At 42.5% G+C, this 7,599-nt stretch overlaps 2 pseudogenes; both read left to right on the top strand.

The window, feature by feature from the left end:
* The first annotated feature begins 566 nt into the window (after window positions 1-566).
* Window positions 567-3,275, top strand: LOC121459772 (annotated as a pseudogene).
* Window positions 3,276-4,166: 891 nt separating this feature from the next.
* On the top strand, window positions 4,167-5,036 carry LOC121459591 (annotated as a pseudogene).
* Window positions 5,037-7,599: the final 2,563 nt, after the last annotated feature.

A 7,599-nucleotide genomic window follows, 5' to 3' on the forward strand; every position in this document is an offset into this window, starting at 1 on the left:
TGCTACTATATGTCATCCCTTTCCATCAAAAGTACCATTCCGAAGGAAAAGACTGAAGAATCACAGAATGTTGTCAGCACTCTCTGAGAATCTGGGACAATTACTGTAAAGCTCTCAAACACAAAGGCATGCTCAGAGATGAAAGCAACCTTAGTGCTCTATATGACCTTGATCATTGCATGCCATTTGAGCATAGCAAATTCTCCTAGTCAGGTAACCACAGGTTAAAATATAAATAATATGGGCAAATCTATATATTTCTCTTAAAATACATATTTCTCTCTATCTCAAGGCCTGATGACAAATTTGGGAAACAATTCAGATCCTAGCAGGAAAAAAAGTCTATCCTGCAGACACAAACACCAAGAATCAAGTGTGACATACAGAGACAGTTCATCACCTAAACGGTGAACAATCTGAGTAAGTGACTCATCTGAGCAAGAGAGAGATTTAAAGGCTAAAGCCCAGTAAAAACCTTTCTCGGGGGACCGGGATCGTGGGTGAGGCGGCGGTGGAGGCAGTGGCGGCTTGGCAGGCGGGTTAAAGCTTCAGGGGCAGCCTCCGCCATGATCCTGCTGGAGGTGAACAATCGCATCATCGAGGAGATCTCACTCTCCTTCCAGAACACGGCCTTTGGAAACAAACCAGAAGCTGAAGAAGTAACATTTGCAGATTTTGATAGTGTCCTTTATCATATTTCAAAACCTAATGGAGACAAAACAAAGGTGATTGTAGCGGCGTAAATAAATGCAGGCAGATTGTAAAGAAATATATACAGTTTTAATGAAGAAATAAACTTACAGAACCGAGGTTCCCGCTTAGCACAGGAAGCAGGAAAAGGGACGCACAGGCTCCCACAAGCTCGATTTATCAGTCAACATTCGCCCGAGGCAAGCCCGCCCCTAAGGGGCTGGCTTAACCCTACAGGTGATGGTCAGTATTCCTTTGAAATTCTACAAGGAACTTCAGGCACATGGTGCTGATGACTTATTAAAGAGAGTATATGGGAGTTTCTTGGTAAACCCAGAATTGGGATACAATGTTTCTTTGCTATATGACCTTGAAAATCTGCCTGCATCCAAGGATTCTATCGTGCAGCAGGCTGGCATGTTGAAGCAAAATTGCTTTGCCTCTGTCTTTGAGAAATACTTCCAGTTCTGAAGGCGTAAGTCACAAACAATCCCACACCAGTTTGGAATTATGATTAATAGGGTGGTATTTATTTAAAGGGGAAAAAACTTACAGATCACCATCCAAGACAACAGCCCTCTACGCAACGAGGAAGGGAGTCTAATCGCCAGTGGAGCAGGAAGTGAAGAGAGAGAGGAGAGGGAAGTGGCCGCATTTTTAAAGGGAGAGAGACCACGCCCCAATGGGCTGGTATCTCAGTGGCTATAGGCTGGAGGAGTGGGAGGACCTCCCGCAACACCTCCCCCTTTTGTTTAAATAAGAGAGTTCTAAACCTACTATGAAATTATATACAATAAGTACAAATATCCTATTCTAACTAGCTTAGGTCTTGTATAATAAATAACTTGGCCAAGTCATGAGAGAAAGTAACTACATTTATATAGTCTTCAATCCCATCGAAGATCTGAGAAGGGAAATAATGTTACCTGGGTAATTAGGAAGTTCAGTAAAACAACTTCCAAAACATGCAACAAATCACAGAGACAACTAGCTACCTGGGCAATCACCCAAAGTCACATTAGCAGCGTTGAAGCAACCAACTTTGGCTAAGGCCTAACATAACTGACATACCATTTTCAAAGGCAAGCAACTTTTTCAAAACTATCTTACCCTGTCTTGGCAGGATATGACAGTCCTGTTTTATCCATTGATGCATGCTCTGTATCTCTGTCAGTGGTTGAGGTATGGGCATTTCTTTGCCCAAAGGCCAATTCTGCCAAAAAGAAAGGCTCCAGGTGGAGTGTCTTTGGTGCTCAACATTCTCTCGGGAATAGAGTGGTGTTGCCAGGAGCAATTGTGTCTCACTACCACAAAACTCTGAGTTAGATTAAAGGCCATTTTCTACAGCTCTTTGAAGAAGTTGAAGATTATCTATCTCTACTGAGTATAATCTCTATATATCTAAAGAACCTGATTAGTCTAATTATAAATGACAAACTTAGATGACTATTAATCTATATTATTCTCAGTATCTATCTAACTTAAAGACTAAGACAATAAACAACTGTGAAACAAATGAGGACAATGACCTCCAAATATAAACAATGTACAAATATACATTGCAGTAGGTAAATATATATCATACACAAACATTATATAAGTATCTTAATCAGAGGTAGAAATGTACACTGCAATATGGTAAATATATACAATGTATATATATATATATATATATATATCAATACAATATATGTCAATACATAAAAAATGTTTTAAACAGAGGTAGAAACATGCATGCATACAGTAGTCAATATAATTTAACTTTGTATCAATATACAAGAATCTATACCAATATATTTGTCTTTCTGCATATTGTGAATCTGTAACTATATTAAGAGGTTCTTTAAAATCCCTTAGCACCATAAGAATGGCATATAATTCTGCCTTCTGGACAGAATTATAAGGGCTTTGTTCCACCTTACTCAATTCATCTGACTTGTAACCTGCTTTCCCTGATTTATTTGCATCAGTATAGAACGTATGGGCTCCAGTTATTGGAGCATCACGTACAATTCTAGGAAGAATCCAAGAAGTTCTTATTATGAGGTTAAGTCTACCAGTTTTAGGATAGTTGCTATTAATTTCTCCCAAAAAAATTAGCACAAGAAGAGGACAAGGAAGGAGGGAACAGAGTGGTTATCCATTGTCTGTTGAATCTAAAAAAGACAGAGTCACAGTAGTCTTCAGCACGGTGTTTAAGGATGATGACGATGTTGTCATTGGAAAGGTCTTCATGCAAGAGTTCAAAGAAGGACGAAGAGCCCAGCCCCCCAGGTCCTTTTTAACCACAGGAAACCTCCTCTAGAGCTGAAAGACACAGATGCTGCCGTGGGTGACAACACTGGCTACATCACCTTCCTGCTCTCCCCTCGCCACACCAATGCCACTGCTTGAGACAACACCATCAACCTGATCCACACGTTCTGGGACTATCTGCACTACCACATTAAGTACTCAAGGCCTATATTCATACAAGAATGCGAGCAAAACCATCTGACTTCCTTAAGGTGCTCACTCGTGCACACCCAGATGCAGAGAAAAAAGTAATGAAAACATTCATGGGGAAGACATTTTCATCCCGCTAACACTTGGAAACTGAGGAAGAAGCTCTGTTGATGGAAGGCTGGACCGTTTGCTACTGGATAATTGTAGCCCTTCATGTTGCACCTCTCCAGGTTCTTAAGGTTATTCAACCTATGGGCCCTCTGCAATCTGGAATATTCCCTTCTTTTATTTTTCCCTTTCTCACTCCCCTTCCTTTTTCCCTTTTCCAAGCTGTTTGTTTACAATATGTTACTGGTAATGAGTTGCAGATAATGCAATCTTAACTTGTATTCTTCTAAGTATTTGAGTTCAAAACTCCTGTATCTAAAGAAATATGGTTGGGGTCATTAATAAAGAAAATCTTTCTATCTCAAAAAAAAAAAAACAAGACAAAAAACCTTTCTGAAGGCTATTTTTTCACCACTGTGGTGCTTCATGTTAGAAACAGACAAAAATATGGTATCTACAAGAAAGAAAACTCAGGTTGCCAGACTTGGTGACAAGTGTTTTTTTTTATCTAGTCATCCGTCTGTTTGGACGGACTTAAGTTATATCACAGCTAGCTATCCATAACAATGAGTTCAAGAAAGTCAATGAAATTTGTAGTATGCTTGTAGCCACTTCTGCAGCATTAAAATGATAGCATCTATGGCCACAGGAGTCAGGGGTGGGGTTACAAGGAGAACTGGAGATAGAAAGCACCAATCTGTTAGTGATGTATTGTGGATATTCCTGAACTGAGAGATATTACCATTCCTTAGTGGTCGGGGATGTCACCAATTTTTGTCAGGAAGCCATAAATAAATAGACTTAGGAGGGCGGAGGAAGATGGCAGTGGGGGCTAGGTGAGGAGTTGGCAGTGATGAGGGGCTCAGGCCCGGGGATGTGGGATGGAGGGGAAGGAGGAGACGGTGTCCCAACGCCATGGGAGAATGACCGGGCTGTGGGAGCTGGTGTGGCAGGTGCTGTAAGTGCTGCTCTACCTGCAGAGTGCTCACTTCCTGGCTCTGCCTTTGCTTCCCCTGGAACTGGATCTGGAGCAGCTGCTGTTGTGCTGCCTCCACTGTGGTCCTAGTGCTGCTGGGCTTCAAGCTGAGCAAGCCCTGGCCATTGGCAGGAACCAGCATCATCACCTGCACCCTCACTGGGCCCCAGGCTGGCTGTCACCCCACCCAGGCTGTGCTGGTCTTCAGAGGGCGGGTCCCTGCAGAAGCTGCTACTGTATATGGGCCTGGTGGTCACTAAGGAGGACCATGAGCCCAGCTTCTCAGACACCGTGAGCCTCAGTGGTGTGGTGTATGGCCTTGGGGATCTCTACATTAGTGTCTAAGACCACCAAGGCCTGTTCAAGAGAAATAACTCCAGATTGATGGATGAAATTGTGCAACAACAATAGGAACTTTTGGGCCGAGATTGTTGCAAATAATAACCAGAATTTGCAAGTAGTAATGACAAAGACCACCAAGTATTAAATTGCCCTTCAGCAGTGAAGGTGCTGTCCCCAGGAGCTGAAAAAGTGTATATTCTGAGAGCTGCTCAGGACTTTTGCTCAGCAGCAGAGGACACCCAGAGATTTGGATGGAGATCTGCTAGACGGCTTACTTAGTTCACATGGTTTCCCTGACCCTGAGTTAGTATTGAAGTTTGGTCCTGTGGACAGCACCTTAGGCTTCCTTCCCTGGCAAATCAGATTGACTGAGATCATCTTTCTGCCTTCTCACCTAAACATCAGTTATGTGGATGTTTTCTCTGCCCTTCATCAGAGTGCCTCGGAAAGTATGGTTCCTGGTTTTGTAATATGACATCAGGCTTTTGTAGAAAAGGACCCAATTGATTCTGATGTTTACAAAGTACCTATAAAACCTTGTACACACCTAGAAAAAAATCTAAGAAACCCAGGACCAAAGCCCCCATGATTTAGGCTTTTGTTATCCAAGTGTACTACAACATAGATGCCAACCTATTGCTCTGAAGGAATAACACACAAAGACAGTAAGAGGAGGCTGCAGAATATGATAAACTTTTCGCCAAGAGAATAAAAGAAGCCAGGGACAGATTGTCAAGAGATATAGGTTGTCCTCACTGATAGTTTCTACGTCTAAATCTCAGACCAGTCAAAAGTAAGATTACTGGGGCCAGAGAGATGGCTCAGCAGTTAAGAAGATTGGCTGCTACACCAGAGGACCCAGGTTCGATTCCCAGTATAGCAGCTAACAATGATCCGCAGCTCCAGTTCCCTTTTCTGGTCTCTGTGGACATTGTGTGAATGCAGTGCATAGACTACATGCAGGCAAAATACCCATGTACATTAAAAAGTAATAAAAAAGTACCTGAAACCAAGGTTTTATTGTAAGGGTTATAAAATAATAAATAAATAAAAAGTTTTATACTTAAAACACCTGAAGCAGTTACTTCCTTACTTGATAAGTACAATTTTGAATCTTGAATTATTTCAAAGACATCAGAGTAGGCCTAAGCATTTATATTAATATATTTAAAGCATTTCCCAACATTGTTATACTAAAAGTATAATGCAGTTTCAAGAAGAAAAAGGTAAATATCCTGGTGTTATCAACCTCACTTCTGCTAGATTGAACAACATATCCTGAAGCAGGCCTTTTGTAGATTAGCAACTTAGTGCTAAAAGAGACACCAAGTGTCACTATGAAGAAAAGTCACTTGATTATTAAATATAAGCCCAGGCTGGCCTCGAACTCGTGATCCTCCTGCCTCTGCCTCCTTCAGCAAATCCTACCGGCGTGCGCCACCACAACCGGCATGCAAATGGATGGAAATAGAAAACACTATCCTGAGTGAGGTATCCCAGACCCAAAAAGATGAACATGGGATGTACTCACTCATAATTGGTTTCTAGCCATAAATAAGGGTCACGGAGTCTACAATAGGTGAATCTAAAGAAGCTAAGTAAGAAGGGGAACCCAAGGAAAAACATATAGTTATCCTCTTGGCTAAGGGAAGTAGACAAAATTGCCGGGGAGAAAATTGGGATCTTGGGGTGGGGTGGGTTGGGGGTAAGGGGAGATGGGGAGAGAAAAGTTAGAAGGGAAGGAGGTCGGGCCTTGGGAAAGCAGGAGGATTTGGGATAAAGGAAGGTTGGACAGGGGAGCACGGAACCACAATTCTTAGTTAAGGGAACCACTTTAGGGTTGGCAAGAGACCGGATCCTAGAGGGGCTCCCAGGTGACCAAGCTGAGGTCCCCAGTTAGTTCCTTGGGCAGTTGAGAATAGGGAACCTGAACTGACCCTATCCTTGAGCAATACTGACGAATATCTTGCATATCATCATAGAACCTTCATCTGGTGATGGATGGAGATAGAGACAGAGACCCACACTGGAGCACTGGACTGAGCTCCCAAAGTCCCAATGAGGAGCAGAAGGAGGGAGAACATGAGCAAAGAAGTCGGGACCACGAGGGATGCACCCACCCACTGAGACAGTGGAGCTGATCTATTGAGAGCTCACCAAGACCAGCTGGACTGTGACTGAAAAAGCATGGGATAAAACTGGACTCTCTGAACATGGCGAACTATGAGGGCTGATGAGACACAAAGGACAATGGCACGGGGGTTTGATCCTACGTAATGTGATGGCTTTGTGGGAGCCCAGCCAGTTTGGATGTTCACCTTCCTAGATATGGACGGAGCTGGGAGGTCCTAGGTCTTACCACAGGGCAGAAAACCCTGACTGCTTTTTGGACTGGAGAGGGAGGGGGAAAGGAGTGGGGGGAAGGGGAGAAGGGTGGGAGGAGGGGGCGTAGGGGGGGAGGAGGGGGAGGGAAATGGGAGGCTGGGAGGAGGTGAAAACTTGTTTTTTTTTTCTCCTTTTCTCAATAAAAAAAGTAAAAAATAAATAAATAAATAAATAAATAAATATAAGCAAAATGTAACAAATATACTTACTCCTTTTGAAAGCTGTGCACAGAGGGGAACTGAATCCAAAGACCAAGCACATCTGTGCATCTGGGCTGTAACCATTCTGCAGTAACGTTTCCACGCACTCTTCCCATCCTCCAAACACTTCCCAGTAAACAGGGCTCACTTTGTCTGGACCAGCGTCACAAGCCCGGTTAGTAAGTGGTATTAACAAGTCCAAGATCCTTCAAATACACAAACGGGAGGAATATTTACTATAGGAAATTTGTCTGTTGTCCTTGTTCACTATTATTTGTCTTACCACCATCATTACCTATGCTCCCAAATCCAATTTTATGTTTAATATTTCAGAATCTAATAAATCATTAAAAATTAAAAATTGATGACATCTTGATATATGCATGCAAATGGATGGGACTAGAAAAACCAATACTGAGTGAGGTAACCCAGACCCAGATATATAAGCATGGT

Source organism: Microtus oregoni, unplaced genomic scaffold (assembly GCF_018167655.1).
Source record: "Microtus oregoni isolate MIOR12 unplaced genomic scaffold, Mior012 000019F_ref0000042, whole genome shotgun sequence".
Taxonomy (NCBI): Eukaryota; Metazoa; Chordata; class Mammalia; order Rodentia; family Cricetidae; genus Microtus; species Microtus oregoni.